General features: G+C 41.3%; 1 long non-coding RNA gene across 1 annotated transcript in view; it reads left to right on the top strand.

Annotated features, from left to right (window-relative positions):
* The window catches only part of LOC308593474, a 32,111-nt gene extending 11,910 nt beyond the window's left edge, over window positions 1-20,201 (top strand). The window contains exon 3 of the long non-coding RNA XR_014010969.1: window positions 20,068-20,201. This is a non-coding gene — a long non-coding RNA (uncharacterized lncRNA). The remainder of the gene's footprint in view (window positions 1-20,067) is intronic.
* The last annotated feature ends 665 nt before the right edge of the window (window positions 20,202-20,866 follow it).

Below are 20,866 nucleotides of genomic sequence, written 5' to 3'. Positions count from 1 at the left end.
ACATCATATTAGGGTTTTGATATGGCTTACTGGGGAGCAGGATTTAATCTGCTGAACTCTGACATGCATCTGTTATGATGTTACCAAAGGGTATGTTATGTCAATTTTATGCTTTAAGTGCTGGGGGACTATGGGTTGTGCCCGGCTAAGTCTACTCAGAGAAGAACCATCAAAATAATTGGACTTAAGTGGGCCTTGACCATTCATTTCAATAGGTCTGCTCCAAATATGACAGTCATGATGCAACCTTGTGGCTAGAGTTGACTACAAGCACATTGCAATCTTAGGCATGTCTAGGAAGAACTCTTGTCCTAGGGAAGCCAGTGGGACTTACTCCCAGGGAAGTGTGTATGACAGCCTCAGTGTAGTTAATATAGAATAAGAAAAGTGGGGAGACTTTGTATAATCTTTTCTTTTGGGCTACCTAACTCCAAAAGAGATAAATAATCACACAACCTTCCATAGACATTTGAAGGCAGCCCTGTATCAGGAAGTTTTTAATGTGTGGTGTTATGTTGTGTTTTTGTATATTTGGTTGGAAGCAGCCTAGAGTGGCTAGTGCAATGGAGGCAGATGGGCAGGGTACAAATAATAATAATAATAATAATAATAATAATAATAATAATAATAATAATAAACTTTTCATAGATACAGGCAAGCAGTGGGGTTGATAATGGTTAAAGCGGAAAATATGCACCTTAGTAATTTACTTATGAAGCTTACTTTTTAAAAGTGACTGGTCAGTAGCGAGAAATATGTGGGTTTGGGGAACAGAATTCTGCATTAGTAACTTTATGCCTGTTTTGCATAACCAAGCAACCATGGCTCCAATGTGTCATTTTATCAGCTTACTCTTACTTATTTCACACCAACAAACACAAAATGTGTGGCTCCCCCCTCCCCCCCCGCATGCTACAGCCCATATCTTTTATCAGTCCATTCCAACCATTAGCTAGTGAGTAACACTCTGGCTGGAAGCCACTGGGAAGATCCTGTTTTGCGGTTATTGCTACCACAAACCACAGCATGACTAAATGCCAAGGTCTAGTTATAGGTCAAGGTCAGGCCAGGAGGACCTATTATTTGACAAAGAAGGTAAACGGCAGGGAGCTTGTTCTATAAGGAGGATTTGAATCTATGGTAAATAAAATCAGGGAAAATGTACAGCGACGCCACAAAAATACCTACAGCTTTCTATTTGATCTGCTAAAGTTCAATAGGCAACTTCCATGAAATTTCTATTTTGTTTTCAGCATGCTTTCAACACAGACAGTCAGCCACGTACTCAGGTACCCATAACTTACATACATATCATCATAAGGAGTTAGGATCCACCTGCCTGCTGTGCTATCCCCTACAGACACAGCATGTGTCTCTTCCACAAAGGCTCTGTTTGGGTATGTGATTGGACCTGCCAACGTGGTTACAGTCTTCACACACAACTTCTGCAGTTGTGTGTGACAGCCAGACCTTGTAAGATCACCATGCAGTATCCTCAGATAACTACTGAAATACTAGGACTCCATTAGGGCTCATCAGGCACTTTGTCCCCCAACCCCTTATATGTTCCTTCCAGATTGCTTCCATCTTTGTTTTCAACAATACCCTGGAGCAACCAACATGGCAGCAGACATGTTTCTGTGTCGGAGGTCATGGTTTCCCCTCCACAAAATTCAACTTCACAGGATGTTGTGAAGTAAACAACATGGCCACTGCCAGGAGCTGCCAGTGTGATGAAGGGAAGCTCTCCAGCCACCCCACAAAACTTAGGAAGGACCAACCCACCAAATGTAGGAGGGTGCTGGATCTGGTGATGGCACCATGGGGCATTGTCCTCCATTTGAGAAGCTGTCTAGTTCAACTTATGGTCTAATGAACCATAAGAAGAAGAGCAGGGAACTTGAAGTGGCTTGTAGACACACAGGACACCTGGCCAGTCTTCCCTACTGTAGTCTTTATTTCTAAATTTGCATCTATACATATAAATTAGCATATGAATATATTAATTGTGCCCTCTTCTGGCACCTTTTTTTGGTGGTGCTTCTCACATGGCTAGATAGGGGAAGTTGAAAATCTTAAACCTGGTGTCCAGATCAGATGTTGGCACCTAAAAATCTGATTTTTTTGTTAACAGACGGCCAAATAAATCCAACCATCTTTTGTTTCCATACTGACTCTTAGGCTTCTAACACACTATTTCTTCAAAGCACATTCTTTCCCTCAAAGATTTCTGGGCACTGTAGTTCACCCCTCACTGTTACACTGTAGTTTGGGTTGCTGGGAATTATACTGCTGGGAATTATAACTCTGGGGTGAACTGCAGTGCCCAGAATTCTTTGGGAGAAAGAGTGTGCTTTGAATATATAGTGTGTATGCAGCCCCATTTAGAGGCCAATAGAAGGAGATGTTATCTCAAAATGATTTTTTTTTAAAGACAGTTTTCCTTCATGTGTAGCAGGATCACTATGATGAAAATGTTCTCAAATTATGAATAGTCTAAAACCAGTGATATTGCTGAGCCTATAAATTAAGAATTACTCAATTTAAAACTATGAATGAATAATCATGACATGAAGCACAGGCTTTAATTAAAATTTGGTCAACTACCTGGAAACCCAGATGTACATGATACGATCTCTGTGTGGAACACCGTAGAACCTTGTTAAAATGGTCCAATACACATACTCCATCTGAAAGAGAAGTTCCGACAAAGCCTGTTTATTTTACATAAATGATAAAGATCTTTTTTTAAAAAAAGAAAAGAAAGGAAACTAAAACTTGGTCAAGAGCAAACACGTTTCAAGATCATTGAACACCAAGCTGAGGCATCTTAATTTACAAATGCTGCTCATCAATAGCAAGTGAATAATCTTAAAACAATCAGATTAATCTTTTTTGGGGGGAGGGGGGTATAATTCACTATCAGTGTAAAAATGAGGAGGGAGGGAAGAACTGAGAAAACATATGGAAGTGCTGAGAAATTATTTATTTAATTTAAACCTGACCTTGTTTGGTGGTGGAACAAACATTGGCAGAGGAAGACAAACAGGCTTTCTCCTCTGTGGCATGATTCCATAACACAGCCCTGTCCTATAAATGTCTGTGGAACCACAGAAACTTAAGCTGGGAGGAGTAGCACTCGCAGAGTGGCTATCAGTAAGTGACTTGTTGAAAATTTAATTCTCTGAATGCATCATGTGGTTTCAAAGGACAACAATTCTAGAGCATCCATCCTTCTTTGTGTCATTTCTTTTGGAAGACGGCCGTTAAAGCTCTGTGTCTTTATTTACTAGGAGGGTTGGTGTGTCTAGGGTTACTGCGCTTTAGTGGCCGAAGGGACCGAGCTCGATGGCGTGATGAGGAGGTGAGCACAGAGAAGCAGAGCAATTGCAGCATGATTGGCAGGTGCTTTTAAACTGGGAAAGATGAAGAGTCAGCTTGCTCCAAACTTCTGAAAAGCAGGTGCTGTTTATGTGAGGCATACGTGGTGCCTTCAGGGCCAAGTTGTACATTACATAAATAGCTGCTACTGGTGATGGCTTTAGTGTCAACACAAACAACAGATTTAAGGGGCAAGTATATGTGGTTGTGGGACATGAGTGGCGCTGTGGGTTAAACCACAGAGCCTAGGACTTACCAATCAGAAGCTCGGCAGTTCGAATCCCCGCGACGGGGTGAGCTCCCATCGCTCGGTCCCTGCTCCTGCCAACCTAGCAGTTCGAAAGCACATCAAAGTGCGAGTAGATAAATAGGTACCGCTCCGGCGGGAAAGTATACGTCGTTTCCATGTGCTGCTCTGGTTCACCAGAAGCGGCTTAGTCATGCTGGCCACATGACCCAGAAGCTGTACACCGGCTCCCTCGGCCAATAAAGCGAGATGAGCACCACAACCCCAGTCGGCCACGACTGGACCTAATGGTCAGGGGTCACTTTATCTTTACCTATATGTGGTTGCACACTCCCATACATATATATCATTCTCCTGGAGCAAAAGTCTTGTAGTACCTTCAGATCTGATGAGGTGGAGGGGGGCTTGGGAGGAGGGAAGAAGGCTAGGACTTCACCACTCCCCTTTTCACCCACCCCAGGGCCTTTCCCAATTATGTTATAAAGTGCTTAAGGGATTATTTGGGTTGGGCTGCCTGGACATTTTATTACTATATGAGGAGGGAGCAGTTCTGAAGAGCAGGATACACTGTCTTTTCCTGCCCCCTGCCTGTATAGTGTCGGAAAGGGGATTACAGTGGTGCCTCGCAAGCCGAAATTAATCTGTTCTGCGAGTCTCTTCGTCTTGCGGTTTTTTCGTCTTGTGAAGCACGGCTATTAGCGGCTTAGCGGCTATTAGCGGCTTAGCGGCTATTAATGGCTTAGCGGCTATTAACGGCTTAGAGGCTTTAAGAAAAAGGAAACAAACTCGCAAGAACTCGCAAGACGTTTCATCTTGCGAAGCAAGCCCATAGGGAAATTCGTCTTGTGGAACGACTCAAAAAACAGAAAACTCTTTCGTCTTGCGCGTTTTTCGTCTTGCGAGGTACCACTGTATTTTTAAATGCACAACTACACATCCCTCTAACTCCAATTTCTCCAGCGCTACCACCCAGTCCTACTCCAGGATACTTACCGTAAAATATCAGGGGATTGAGTAGGCCAGTTCCCTCTTTCTCTTGGGGAGCCTTGCTTTAAGAATGGAATTCCTGCCCACTTCAGTAAGAAACTGGGGTGGGGTGGGGAATTTATCTGCAGGTAATTGCAAGTTACGTCTTTGAATAAATTGCCATTTGATGAGATCCTCCTACAGGTGTCACTGTGGTTCTCTCATTGCTCAGTGGATGGCAGTGTTGACTTCTCTTTCAATATTAGGCTAACTCATGGTTTGCTCTATTAGTTTTACGGATGACTCTACATTTTCAGAATATTCAGAAGTTTTGAAGGACAGAAGGAGCTCATTTTTAGATGAGGAACAGCCTTTGTTGTTGAATGCTTCTTTCTTAGTGGCAGCAGTACTTGTCAGAGCAGGAAAAAGTAATGGTAAGAACTAATATACTAGAAGGGTTGATTGTATTAGCAGGCTAAAGTGGCATTTGATTAACAATGCTTTGGGGTATTTACATCTCTCTCTCTCTCTCTCTCTCTCTCTCTCTCTCTCTCTCTCTCTCTCTCTCTCACACACACACACACACACACACACACTATTAGAGTAGCAATAGTGTACAGTGGTACCTTGTGTTACAAACTTAATTCATTCTGGAGGTCAGTTCTTAACCTGAAACTGTTCTTAACCTGAGGCACGCTTTCGCTAATGGGGCCTCCTGCTGCCACCGTGCGATTTCCATTCTCTCCTGGAGCAAAGTTCATAACCCGAGGTACTACTTCCAGGTTAGTGGAGTTTGTAACCCGAAGCGTTTGTAACCCGAGGTACCACTGTATTTTCCTTTCAGAAGCCTGGTATTTTACATCTACTCTGATGGTTACACAAGTGTTGGTGGTGACAGCAGACTGGGCTCACATTAGGATGGTGTAGCCACAAAGTACTTAATAATGTCACTAAGAACAAAGTTAGTGCAGAGTCATGGCATTTGATTCCTGTGATGTGATCATATAGCAAATCTTATTTGCTTTGTAAGAGCATCACTGTTACTAGGAAGGAGGGGTATTATTCTAACAAATAATATATCATTTCTGTGAGTGATCAGGGTTTTGAAACCAGCAAACTGGGGCAAAGTTTTGGGTGTCTGTTGGGAAACATTTTGAGGTTCTAGAAAGTCCATTTTTGCAAAAACAACAACATAATTGCTAGCGAATGTCTAGCTCATCCCTGAATTAGTTAGATGCACCTAGGACACCAGTCCCTTCTTTGCTTACCTTGTGCCATTTTGATCAGTCTTCAATTGGCTTGTCCTCACTGGGGGATGAGCACTCATTTTCTCCATTTTGTCCAGCACTCAGATTCACATCTACAGGTGTGCTGCCCTCAACTGCAGCAAAGCTGTCCTCTCAAGAGAAGAGCTAACCCATGCCTTTCATTACAGCGGGTATCATTATCATGCAAAAGAACATTCCCTCAAGCACCTGTGAGCGACCTGAGGCCCACTTGGCTCTGAAGCCACTACATTTGTGCATTCTATTACAGCCCCTTTCCCAGAGATTGGGCGCATCACTAAACATGTAACCCTTGACAGATCACCCCTGGAGGAATGTGGTCCTTGGTCACAACACCATACACTTAAAGCACTTGGCTTCCTGCAAAGAATCCTGGGAATTGTGGTGAATCCCTGACATAGCTATACAGTGGTACCTTGGGTTAAGTACTTAATTCGTTCCGGAGGTCTGTTCTTAACCTGAAACTGTTCTTAACCTGAAGCACCACTTTAGCTAATGGGGCCTCCTGCTGCTGCCATGCTGCCGGACCCCGATTTCTGTTCTTATCCTGAAGCAAAGTTCTTAACCTGAAGCACTATTTCTGGGTTAGCGGAGTGTGTAACCTGAAGCATATGTAACCCGAGGTACCACTGTAGTTCTCAGAGTTTTTTGGGAGAAGCCTGGTGTTTTAAATATACAGTATAGTATGGATGTGACTGTGGACAGAAATTGGTTACCTACTCCTGCTGTAAACTCTAACTGAAGAGTTGTAGTGCAGTTACATTTAACAGTAAAATAACTTTATTGTTTCCAAATATGAAGTTCTCAGCTTTCAAATGAGTAAAGCTACATCTTGTATTTATATGCTGTCATTCCCAGAGCATCTTTGAAATGTTACCATTGCCACTTTAATGGGGAAAATGCAACAGCACAACAGCTTTCTGAATAAACAAGCCCAGGCCTAGACTGTAATCAGTCAGAAAATAATTCATCCAAGCTAAAGAATTTTGTCTCTCATTCTTTTCTTATGATATAGAATTGTCAGGTTGCTTTCACAGCAGGTATAAAGAGGAGGAATAATAGTAGCTACCTCAATGCTCTCTTCATTTTCACAGTGGTAGTTAATGACCCCTCGATTTTCACAAATATTTTCGCAACAATAATGTTCCAGGGAGAACACATTTTATAAATATATATATTTAACTCAGGCATGAAAGGTGCCTGTTGTCACCTGCCATCAAACAGGGAAAAAGAAAGTATAGTCAAAACACATTGGGTGCAATGGCAGGTGGGATTGCCAAAGTTCCTTTTACCAGATGCCTGCCCCTTTCTGCCCCCTTTTATTTATATATGCCAAACGCTAAAGCTGAATGCACGCAAGTTACATGCATGTAAGCTGCAAGTGTAAAATATTTTTTGAGGTGCAGGACGGATTCTACACCTCAGTCTTCTATTCCAGGTTTGCTTTGTGTGTGGAAAGAACAGGAAAGACAGGCAGAAGGCAGTCTCTGGAAATATTACATTTCACTTTATATTATCTAGTACACATTGCTCCCCTACCAAATAAAAGGGAAATTGATTACCAGAAAAGAGGACATGGTTCTGCATAAAATTTGTATGTCTTAATTTACATTTATAGATGCACATTTAGAAATTATTGCTACAATTTAAACAGAAATAAAATGCATCTCCAGAGGCTGTTCTGCAGGTACTTATTGGTGATGGTCATCTTCAAGGATCCTGCTCTGCCTTGTTATAGTTCCCCCAACTTTTAACTAGACAGAGCAGCCGTTCAATTTAAGGGCTCCTTCAAATAGGGAACTGTCCTTTGACAACCCTTCAAACAAAGGACTATCAATCAGGACACATAGCCAACCTAATAGCTGTTCTGAGCCCGGCCTTGGCTGGGGAGGGCGGGGTATAAATAAAAATTATTATTATTATGATTATTAATAATACACACTGTTTTTCAACAGATTTCTTAATTTCAGATTTTGAAAAAAAATCGTAAGGGAAAAGACTATCATTATCTCTGAAACCTGGATGAAGGTATAACCTCATTTTGGGGATGAGAAGGAGGACTGGGCCAGGGCTGTAAGTATTCATCAGACGGCTTTTGGGAAGTTCTGGCAGTGAATTTCTTTTCCCCTTCCTCTAAGATTTGATATTAAAATGAATTGTTTGCAATGCCTACCTGTTAGCAAGCACAAAACGCCATTCAGAAAATGCCTATTGTTACTGTGCTTTGCAGTGACTTTAGACGCGTCTCTGGGGGTCTGTTTTGTATTCTTTTTACTGTTTACTTGACTTTCCTCAAGCCCCGCCAAGCAGGATGAAAAGGCTGGTGTAGAAGGTACCTTGTGAAATGAACGAGCCTGGTCTGCCAGCCAGTTTTCCCAACCTCTCAGAGCTCTAATTAAAATCCAGTGAACACATGAGCAATGTTGGCACGGGACTTTGGAAGTGTTTGTTACAACAGTGTCAAAGAGTAGATAAGGTTTTTAGGGGATTAGTGTTGGGTGTTTTGTTTCAGGTGGATTATTTCTAGTGAATGGGCCCTCGGTTGTTGGGGTTTTTTTATCTGCTTAGCCAAAGAGGCAGGTGGGTCTCAAAACCATCCTGATATTTTATTTAAACCAGGTGGTGGAGGTTCTAGGGAGCATTGCTTATTAAAAAAGAAGAAGAAGAAGAATGTGAAAGCTGCCGAGCCTGGTGGAATTAATGACATACTAGATTCAAGGCTGCTTCACACTTTTTGTGACAGCTGTGTTTTCCAGTACCCAGCGCTGCTTTGGTGACAAACATTGCAATGTTTAAAGCGAGAGATGCGTGTCTCACAATGTGACATGCAATGAGCTTATGCTGCAGGACTTTAATAGGTTGCAGCTTGTTAAGACACATGCTATATGTGTTTACTGATGCACACCTCGCTTTCACAGGCACTCTCAGGTTCCTGGTATAGTTAAGATCTGATTTATGGGTGCAAAAGACAGGGGCAGGGCTGTCACTGTGGTGGCTCCATGGCTTTTAGAACCCTTTTCTCAGAGAGATCCTCCACTCCAAAAACTTTGAAGGGATGTGTCAATTAGGTAGGCTGATGGTGATAACTTTGTTGGAAGTACAGTGGCGTAGCGTGGGGGGTGCCAGGGGGGCAGGCCGCACCGGGCGCAACATCTGGGGGGGCACGCTCGCTGCCTCCGGAGTCGCCGAAGAGCCTCGGGCGCAGGCTGTAGCAGAGCCGCATGTCTCGCGGAACCGACGAGCTGTGCGCACGCCCGGGCTGAAGGCGTCCGGCAGGCAGCGGCTCTCAGCGCTCGTCCGGTCCCGCCAGGCAGCCCCACCTCACACCCCCACCTCCGCCGCTGCTGCTGCAGCTGCTGGGCCGTTGCATTTTCCTCGCCTCTCTGCCCCCCTCCTCCTCCGGGCAAGCGGCGTCGTTTGGGCGCCAGCGCCAGCGGCAACTCGCAGGTTAGGGGTTAGGGGGGGCGCAAATTACGTGCCTTGCCCCGGGTTAGGGGGTGCAAATTACTTGCGTTGCCCCGGGTGCTGACAACTCACGCTACGCCGCTGTGGAAGTAAATAGTTCATGACTATAGGACTCCTTATGTTTATCTATTCAACAATGCTGTCCTGTACAAGTCTACTCAGAAGCAAGTCCCATTGAGTTTAGTGAGACACACTCCCAGGGTATACAGTATATAGTGCTGCAGTCTAAATGCTTCTTTTACTCAAATAATAATATAGAAAGAATTATCCTCTAAATGATTCCACTATCTATCAAGAGGCCTGCAGTTATAACAGTCCATGGAATTTTACAAATGTTCAAAATGCTTTTTTTTTTTTAAAAAAAAAATCTTAGTTACAGAAACCATTCTATGGTTGAAATATTTGCTTTTATTTTACGAAGATTTGTTTTCAGTATCAAAAGCTGAACACAAAGCTACTCTTTCCTTGTGACAACCTGTTTCACTGAGTACGAGCCACCTGCAGAAGAAAGTGCCACTACTTGAATGCATTTTTTAAATAAATAAATAAATAAATTCAAGCATTCTTTAATGGAATGAAAGAGAGGGAGGGAGGAAGGGAGGGAGAAGTGAAAACTTTGCTTCGGTTACACAATAGCACGTTGGAGGCACAGCCACGAGATCCAGAGAAACCTTATATATATGCTAGCAAATAGAGAAGATCCTGGGTGCTCATTCACTGTGTAACTCAATTCACATTATCCATTATGTGAATGAGATGTGAAAAATAATTTCCTGTATCTCTAAGGCATCGCTGTGCTAAGTGGATCTCTGGCTCTGACCCATGGAAAATAATAAAGCGGTGTGCCCTCGCACTGTCTTTCAGTAGGGATACCTCTGCTTCATTGTAATTCATGCTCACAGGAAACTTAGTACTTGAATATTAGCAAAGCTACGGCTCTGTCTCAGGGAAACGCTTTCTTGTGGGCTACGTTGGAAGATAGTGCTTTCAGCATTTCCAGAGGCATGCGGAGTACTTTAGAGCCACGTGATCAGTCCGGTTCCTTTTGAGCAATAAAGTGCAGCGTGTGAAGTTCATGCAACCATGAACATTTCATCCTCCGAAATGGCTCTTATAAAAACAGTAATAGTCAGGATGTCATTAGAGCATATTGGCAATTAATCCTCCACATGATCAATGGAGAGAATGTCCTTTTCCCTCTATCTCTGGTTTATTTATGTGTTCCCATTAATTATGCCTAATTTTCAGTTGGCACTTCTCCTCTTAATGTAATTCAATTTAAGCATATCTTTCCAGAGACTTATTAATAGGTAGGGTCATTTATATTGTGTAGCACAAATATTTTATAATCCACTAATCTTGACAAAAAGGCAATGCCTGGCTAATAAAATATGTATGAGGAGTAATGGTTCCCTATTAATAACTTATTAGGTCAGATCACACAGTTTGAAGTGTCTATTACACTTTAATTTTATCAGATTTCTTTCTTTGGAACCTGCAACTCTTTCTTTATCTTTTTATTGACATCACTTTTAATCCAGCCCCTTGGATCATTGACCAAAAAAAGGGAAAGGAAAAAAAACACCCCAATTTGCTGTGTATCTTTGCCTTTTTGTGCTGGGCCCCCAAATGTCTTTCTGGAAAGTGTAGGAGTTACTTGGATATCAATGAAGACTAATGTTTAGAGTTCACTTTCTTTTGTAATAATTGCATCATAGTTCCTACAGTAGTAAATCAAATATTTCCTTGCTTGGCTGAAGTCAGAGGACTTTGAAACAAATTTCTTTTGTCACGTAAACATTACTGCAAGTAGTAGCTTTGAGTGGTGACAAGACATAAATTTATGGCTACTTGAGAAATTAAAAATGCGCAGACCACTAGGTCAAGATGGTGCACACCAGGGCTTTTTTTCACTCTCCGGAACTCAGTTCCAGCACCTCTCAGGCGAGTGCCATTGCCATTATAAGATGCTGTGGTGAGGCTGTAGTCACCATCCTCTTCATTTCCCATAATATGTTTGGATTCTACTACAACAAGGGGGGATGAAGATGTCAGCAGTTACTGCCATCACCTTCTCTGGTGTTTCTGTTCACAGTGGCAGGCTGAGTGTCATTGACCATTCCCACTGGTGCCTACCGTCTTGGTGAATCTGGTGGTACTGGGGCATAGAGAGCCCTTTGCCTAAAGTGGTGGCCTCAGACCTGACCCTGTTGTTAATTGTCTCTTGACTAACCATAAATTGTCCCAATGGCTGTCCCCTCTCTCTTGTTTGTGTGTGGGAGGGAGGCTTTAATAACCATTTGCTTGTATTTCTCTTCTTTTTAATAGAGAAATTTTGTTATTTAAAAAAAAGTAAAAAATGAGAGGAAACTGGCAATTAAAGCCTGATGTTAACAATTAAGAGAATCTGTTCATGAGACAAATAAGAGGTTATTCACGACTAATCCCTCAGTTGGGATCAACAGGAATGAATAAGAGAAGCTCAGCCTGCAAGCAATAAACTTTTAATTGAAGCTTGCTGGCTGGTACTTACTTGTGAGTAAATGGTAGTAGGATCTTGCCCATGTTCTCTATTAATATTGAATTACACTGTGTGCTTGCATGGACCCTCCATTTTGATTCTGCTTCCTGGTTAAAGCAAACTTATTTTGACAAAACCTGGTTTTTGCTTTTCTGTTTATCTTTCATGCATTATATTTGTTTTTGTTTATTAAGCTTAGAATGGTTCTGTTCAGAGGAAGGTGAATTTAGATCAGGAAGACCTGGGTTCAAAACTTAGCATAGTCATGGATTCCTTTGACGGCATTGGGCAGCTCAGTTTATTACGTCTCTGTCATCATAAGGTTCCTCAGATGTAACATGGGAATGATTGCGGCCTTTAAGCTACATATTTCGATGTGAGGATTACTGGTAGGAAGAACTGTTAGTCACACATCAGGAACAGGGTGCCAAATATTGGGGAAAATATCACAATACTTAGTTTAAGGTGGAAATGGGCATGCTATGCCAAATGTTCTCTCAGGGCAAGCATTTCAGCTTGGAAAGTGGAACAATCCACCTCACAATGTCCTGGGGGTCCTATTGACTCCCCAAGTCCATTTCAGTGCATGCAGGGGGAGGAGGGGGTAAACCCCCATTGCAGAAGTGGAAGTCCTCTTGCATGACTTCTGCTGACAGGAGTCATTAGTTGAATCCTGTCCTCTGCATTCTTAAAGGGTTCCCCTCTGGTGGTAGATACTATCCCAGTGGTTAGGTTCTTCTTCATCCCTCTGTGTTTCCCTCCAATCTTCTTTCTCCCCTACTCCTCTTTTTTTGCATTAATTGTCTCACTGCTTGCCTTTCCACAACCCATCACCCACTTCATCCCTTCGGGAGACTGAAGCCTTCTTTCTCCAAAGTAGTTTCCACAGCCGATACGCTCCCATGAGAGAAGTTCCCTATAGGGTTTGGGCTGCCATTGTGCAATATTAGGCCTGCTACAGCACTCCTTGAAATAAATAGGACTCGTCTTGCCCTCAGTATGTTTCATTGTGTGCCACATTGTACGCTAGAACAACAATTTATTATTGTAGCGCACCCCAGAACTGGGTAAATTAGTTCTATTCAATACCGAGTGCTGAACATAAAATATACATCAGGATGTCAGCCTCTTTGCGAGTTTGGTCAGACACCTGTGTCTCTGCTATTGAAAGATCATTCTTACTTATGGCCATTTAAGAAAACATAACAGACTAGAATTTGCTGTATATTGTGGGCAAAGATAGCTTCTGTCAGCAATTGTTCAGAGCAATCGTTATTCAGGCAACATTCTCACTGAAGTTAATGAGAGTTTTTGAGGGTGGATATCTTTTCCCAAGAATGTTGCTGGGATGTAGCTTTCATTAAAGAGAATGGAACTTGGTGTTCCAAAGGTTTTGAAATCTTTTAAAATGGGATCACCTAAAGGGAGGCAGTGACCCAGAGGCAAGGACCATAAAATACAATTCTCTCTAGGTGCACTCTTATTTTACATTAAAAATTCATTTCTCCAGTTAAGAATGTGTCTCTCTTTTCTAATAAAGACGAATCAACACTGAGCAGCAGAACACCCATAATAATAAAACCATAACATCATTAAATGCAAATCTACCTAATTTTCATATTCCTTCAAAGTTTTTCAGTGCAGTTCTCCAACCAAAAAAATGCTTTCAAAAAGCATATGCTAGCATGCATAAATGCTCATATTACTGAAAATTATATACAAAAATGCATTATGTTAGGGGAGATCGTACTTTTAAAAACCAACCAACCAACCTCTAAACTGATGTGGAAATGTAGAGAACTGAATTTAAGACTGCAAAAATTAGAAACGAATAAAAAAGAAAATTGACAAGATTTGGCTATCCCTAATTGTGGCTCTCCAGATGTTGTTGGACTCCAATTTCCATCAACCCTAGGCAGGATTCCCATCAATTCTCGTTAATTTCCATCAACCTCAATAGCCAGGGATAATTGGAGATGTAACTCAACATTTAGAGGGCGTAGTCCACCCCCCAGCAGTCCTTACAATATTCAAAACAGCCTGATAAAGACTGAGGTTGCTCAGTGGCCTCCAAAAACACTAAATGATGAGGGCGGGAACTTCAGCTGGAGATAGGTAGACAAATAGACAGACAGACAGATAGATAGATATGGGTTGGATTTGCCTGCTCAAGCAGGCAAGTATCAGGAAGGTAGAGGATTAGGATCTTGGCGGGGGGTAGGGAGTCTAGCATTGTCTGTCTCTCCATAGTGCTACCTTCCTGCCCTTTTGATACAGCAATAAAGTGCTCAGGAGAGCCCTTAAATGCTATTTACCACAGTTTTAGACGCCTCTGGGAAGGTAGGAATGAAGTATATTATTCTTTCTCCTTTGCCCCCCTCTTTCCTGACTCCTCTCCCATAAATGTCAAAACGGCTCTACAAGACTCCTGTTCCTGGCTGGCTGGAGTCCCAAACAAGCACATTATTGAGCATCTTCCATTGCTCCTTCTTAATACTGAATATGTTGGCCCTGTATCTATCAGCAAAAGACCAGGTCATGTTTCCACATACTTGAGGGACTCCCCAGGCAAGCAGAACAGCAAACTTTTGTACTTTTAAAAAGACAAGAAGAGAGCCTCCAATAGCAGCTTGAAGTGTCATATCAGACACAAAAGTAAAATTCAGGAATGGGTAGGCTGTAGGCCCACAGATATTGTTGGATTCAAACTCCCATCATCCCTGACCATTGGAGATGATGGCTGAGGATAATGGAGGTTGGAGACCAAGGTCCACAGGGTTCCCATCTGTGATCAGATAATACTGTGTTTTTAGTCTGTTTATTGTCTTGTGATATTTTATATGAAAATGCATTGTCCATCATGGCTACCTATCTGAATCTAGAATTGTGTGTGCATAATCATTAGACGTTAGCTGACCTTGGCGAGACTCCCATGAAAAAAATATGCGAGGCCCAAAATGTGGTGCTTGACATGTTTCAATAAAAGCTATCTGTTTGTCCTAGCTTACAATAATCTCCAAACATTACAGAAAAGATGTGTCAGAGATGCGGGAACCTGCCTTTAGCATGCAAAGTGGTCCTTAAAGCTCCCATTTGTAACTTTCTGTGGTTTGCCCTGGGCACAAATTAAGAATATTTTAAAAGGTCAGGCACCAGTTTAAGGTCTCCATTAAGCTGAAGGTGGATCACGGTTTTATTTTTTTGAGGGGTGGTGAGAATTGATTTCTTTAACACGAATCTCCTCTTCTTTGAAGTATCTATGTAGAAAATATGCCAAAAAACCCTCAATGATGCTAATGAGAGCCACTCCTACTAGAATGTAGGTGGAATAATAGACTTTTGGGGTGTTTGCAACATCAGCAGCTGCCTGCTGATGTATTTGCTTTTCTGTTAAATGGAAACAGTGGTGTAAAAATAGATGCTGGCATTTATTGGAAGCCTAAGCACACTGAAGTTTTACAGATTTAGAAAGTTCACTAATCACTATCAATTAAAAAACTTGCCTCCCTAGCTTATAAATTAATCAGGATGATGCACACCGCAGCAGGGTCTGCTAGGAATATTTCTTTTGAACAAAAGCAGCCAGAGATGTTTTAAAAAAAATCATTTGGAGATCCAAACCTTTAGATTATATTTTGGAAATAATGTTTCCAGCAATCTTTACTGATAGTGAATTCATTAGCCAAATGGTAATCATGATAGAGGCAAAATGGCAACATCTATAAGCAGGCTTGGGGATATTTCCAGAAGTACAAAAATAAAGCTCAGTAAGGATGGTAAGGACTGGACTTGTTTAGCAACCATAGTAAGATGGCTGAGTGTCGGGGGCTGTATGGTAAGCAGGGCTGGGGAGGGAGATGGAAAAGAGTAATCTATGCTGCAATGTTTTAGTTTAGTTAGTGACTGCCAATACTCTGGGACATAATCTAATCTTATTAGTAATGGCAAGCTTAGTTTTAATATTGGAATATTAGCTGGAAGTTAATGATTCCAATTTAAAAGGATTATGAATACATACAGTGATAACGTGCATAGTAATTTTGATTATAGTTAACTGTTGGGAACATGTTGCCTTGTCTTTCCCTGAGCTTAGCATTAAATAGAAGCAGCGTGTTTACCTACGAGTGTTTCATAGAGAAGTGCGTGTTGTATGTCATCACCATTTGCAGTGCTCGGGCGCCACCCACAATATTCCCAAAGGTCATTTCAAAGAAGAGTGTTACTTTGCTGTAGCTACTGAAGCAAACCCGGCAATGTTTAAGCTGTTTCAGGAAAGGCACAGTTGGTAGCATTCTGCTTAGATAACTTGGTTAAAGTACTCCCTCGAGGAAAAGACCTGAAGAGCATTATGAGGACAATATGGCAGAAAGAGAGCATATGGCTTAGAGCAGGAAAATTTCAGACGTTGGGATTTCCTTCACTTTCCTATAAACAAGCGTGACCTGTCCAAAAAGGCTTTCAAAAAAATATTGGAAAGTATTCCTTAGTTATTGTTGTTGTTGCTGCTGCTGCTATTTAGCATTCTCACTTTATTATGTACATAGTAATATTATCAAAGAATTATGGAAGGTTAGGAGACTGTTTATATCAGTTCTACCTTCTATTAGCAAACCCTTCGCAATACAAGTAGCAGCTTATTTTGATCCATTGAACTCCATCCTGACAAGTACAATTCTTGAATGGAGAGCTTTTGAGGGCTATCTATATTTAATTCATGCTTCCTGGAACACTTTGCATGAGATAGGCAAGCCGTGACCATTCATCAGCCCTGAGATGAATGCGTAAATTCATCTCATAAAACTGACACCGCCCATCTGTAAGTGGTGGGGCGAGAGGTGCTTTTCGCCAATGCCATCTGGTGATAAAACTATCAATTTGTCTCTACTATTCAAAATTAACAACTGCCCCCCATGCTTTCATAATCTGGAAAAAGTATTTTACAATGCTGCAGGGTAGCAATGTCACCGAACCCTTCAGCAGTGACAGATTCAGCAGATCACCCGCTGCCCTCACAGGCAAAGGCACAGGGACATGGGAAGCTGCCTGACACCGAGTTCGAGTGTGGACCCTGCTCCATCCAACCCAAGGTTTACACTGACTGGCAGTAGCTCTCAAGGTGTCAAGCATGGGGCTTTTCCATTACTACTTAGACTACATCCTGGAGCCTGAACCTGAGACCTAAGGGAATATTATTGTTATTAGTAGTAACTTCATTATAAGTAGTTGGAAAAGACCAATGCCTAGTTATAGGCTGGAATCTTTGTTTGATTAGGTTTTACACAATCCTACCAGGTTTTAGCGTTTCTCCTGCCTTCCTCCCCGATCTTAGGTTTAATGAAACAATACTGAAAATAACAATGATGATGATATTTTCAGGAGACAGACAAAACACTGAATTGGTAATATTTCCTTACCGTCTCCCACCCACTCAGTATGCTAATCTTTGTCTTCCTTCTACAATAAGGTGTTTATAACCATATGGCTTCTGTTCACTTTGGTCACCTTGATCACACCACAGTATCGCTAGGGACATTATCGCAGTGACTGAAAGCGCTTCAGTCTGAAAAGCTGAAAGTGCATCCTTAACCTGCTGTTTCATCTCTTGCCTGCCATTTGGTGGCAGCGTTGCATCAGTTTCAAAGCGAAGAGCGTTCTTTGAGAGGGTTTTCCCCAAGAGTGGGTTGAATAGATGAAGGCGTTTTAAGAGCGTACTTTTTAAAGACCAAGTATACACACAGACCTAAAGCTGAATGATCAAATTAACTGGGAAAATATAGGCAAAAATCTCCCCATTGTACAGGTAAAAGCCAAGCATACCTACAGTTGCAAAAGGAAGAAAAAAGCCACACAGCTACATACTGCAGGTGTTTGTTCCAAAGTGCCTTTTTACTATTGCACCAGCCATAGCTTGTTTAACTGTCTTACTAGCTGATCCAGGTGAGCATCTTCAGCTTTCTCATAGGTCTCCTAGTCTTCTGAATGACAGATTGTTACTTTGGCCTCTGGGGTACAGATTGATACATGAGATCATGAGTTTTGAAACTATGTTGGCTTTATTCTGTACTTTGTGTTTTTATCTGGTCTTTTTATGCTTCATCTGTGGATGCAGGGCAGTATACAAATTTAATAAACAAACAAACAAATTATACACACGTCTTCTAGGAGATCAGGAGGACACTCCCAATAACAGGCAATCCTGTGGACACTTGTGAGCTCCTGTGTGCCCCAGTGAGCTCTAAAGGGGGGGAAAGCATAGATTTGGGTAACACATTCATTGTGGACAATGCCAACTATGCAGCAAAAAGCCGATAGTTGAATTGAAAACTGAGAACTATGTTTACAACTTTCAAACACAAATGGATTAGCTACAGGGCATGCCGGGAATACAACCATTTTTATTTTATTGTTATTTCTTATATGTGCAAGGTCAACAATAATAACCAGTGCTTGGGGGTAAAAAAAATGAAGTTCTGGTAAAGGTATTGTGGGTGCCACCAGAACAAATGGCTGGCACAAAATGGCTGCCATGGGCAGCAGAAAAAGATGTGACAGTACTCCATATTGGTGAGTACTGTTGCAAAAAAAAAATACTAATAAGAATCCTTTATTACACTAGGTTATTGTCTTGTGATAAGTGTCTAATTGTGTGTGGTAATATTTATAAATACACTGTCCATAGCTGTGTGTTTCCAATGGGGAAGCAAAAGATGGACACATATAAAAATAGATCTCCAGATCTGAAGTACCAGCACTATAACACTATTGGTCATGTTTTTGATAAAACATAGTTAGTGCTGAGTTGAAAGAGCTCTGTCTACTTTGCCACTACTTTGTTTACAAGCTACGACATGTGTGCATGTGTATGTGGAATTTTAGTGATCTGGAGCTGGGTACAAACAGGAGTGAAAATATCAGTGCAAGCTGTTGGTAGGTGCCATTGTTCACTCATAAGGCTCTAAAGTGGGGAAATAAAGCGTGCTGTCACTCTAATTCTGCATGTGACATGTTCTGAAGATAAATCAGAGTGAGAGGATTGCTTCCTGCCCTCGCGCAGAAGTCTTTTCGTGCAAGTCCAGTTCTGGTCAGTATCTGGGTAAGCTATTGAGTAGGTGCACCTTTCTTCTGTGAAAGAAAGATGGGATATAAATGCATTGAAATAAATAAATAAAATGCTTACACAAATAGAGACATAAATCAGTCTACGATAAAAAAGTGAGTTGTTTGTGTGTGATGAATAAGTATACAGTTACCAACACACCCACCCCAGCCACAATATACCATTTGACTAAGCAATCAGGACAACTAATGTAGAATAGTTCCATTGTACACCAACATAATAATCTTGTCTGCACAGAAGAAACTCAACGGGGCTTACTCCCAGATAAGTATACTTAGGACTGCAGCCAAATTCAGTGATCCTTAGCCAGGAATCCTACATTAACTAGGAAATCAAGCTTATTGGATTCAGTGGGATTTACTTTCAAGCAAACATTAAACTGTAAGGATGCTTAGTTAAAAGTGAGCATGATGTCAGCGGATATGGAGCCAGGTCACATCCACAGGTGGTGTTTATTTTCTCCATATGATCCATTCCTTTTGACATAGACATACGAAGAGGGCTGGGGACCTACAGTGGGTATACCAGCTGCTGATACTGTAAAAGCTACAACCCTTTCGGGGACTGCTGATAAAATGGGTCTTCCATTGATAAGTGGCTGGTTCACACGTGAGCTGCAATTCCATATGCATGCACCTAGGAATAAGAGCCATCCACTTCAGTGGAACTGAATTGTGAGTAGGCATGCAATAGGGCTGCACTATAAAGTTAATTCATGGACTTGTGAAGTCCATAATCTCTCTGGGAACTGCTGGTTGTAAACAGAGTTCAGCTTCCAGGTTGGGACGCACAAGGAATTCAATCTTTGAGAATTCCTTTATGAACTGCCCTGTTCCACATACCCTGGTTTAATGTATACCTTACAGGAAGAACCAAATGTCATGCGCTTCAGTTGACAATTGAAGACTAATCTGTTCTAACAGACTTTCAGTGATGTTTGTAAAATGTGCTGCTGTTTTCTCCTTTCCAGGGTTTTAATAATTTGTGGATAAGAAATACTTTGAATTTCATACTTCTTTGGATTATCTAATGTTGATCTGGCTCAAATAACATATTGAAATGATTTTAAAATGCATATTTTCAGATAAAATGCATTTAGGAATGCAAATTTTGTGAGGAAATATGTTCAAAGCGTGTATTTAAATACAGAATGGACTTATGAATGGACAGACAAGAGGGTAGCATGGACTCGAAATTGACCGATCTGGTGGTCCCTACTTCCAGGTAAATATTTATAGATCGAGGTGTCACTTTACTTTGCTCTGATCATGAATAGGCAGGGTCAGGGGGTTTGAAGGAGAGAATATTTAAGATGCTGAATTTTTGTAGATATGTTCATTACTTCCAACTAGAGCTATCAAATTGGTTATCTCAATTTCTATCTTTTCCAATCAGAAATTCAATTCTCAACATATTTGCAGCAACTGATAATTTTTGATAAAACATTCATGACAATTTGCCAGAGTTTTCGCATGAATTTCTTCTAATAAACACTTGTATGCAATTTTTCCTAATATGCACATTTTTGCTAAGAATTTTCCCCAATGCATTTGTGTGTGCTTTTTTCATGATTTCATGCACATAAATACTTTAGCATGCCTTTCCATTGATTTATGTCCTTTTGGACACATTTCTTGGCTGGAGAATTGCATTGCAAAATTCAGAGAAGTGAGAAGTCAAAGGTTTTGCTTCGGTTTGCATATAGTTTTGGAAAGTGTGAATTTGCTAGGTTTAAATGCAAAGTTAATCTAATTTCTCCCCTACCCCTTCTTCCAAAGTACTAAAAAAAAAAAAATCATGAATATCTCAGATTTGTCAATTTGGGCTGCAATGGATAAAATCATCATTGAAAGATGATGGCATAATTTCAAATCAGTATTTGT

This window comes from Podarcis bocagei (genome assembly GCF_964188305.1).
Source record: "Podarcis bocagei genome assembly, chromosome: 8".
Taxonomy (NCBI): domain Eukaryota; kingdom Metazoa; phylum Chordata; class Lepidosauria; order Squamata; family Lacertidae; genus Podarcis; species Podarcis bocagei.
The sequence above is the reverse complement of the archived record's forward strand: the minus strand, read 5'-3'. Positions and strand labels throughout refer to the sequence as shown.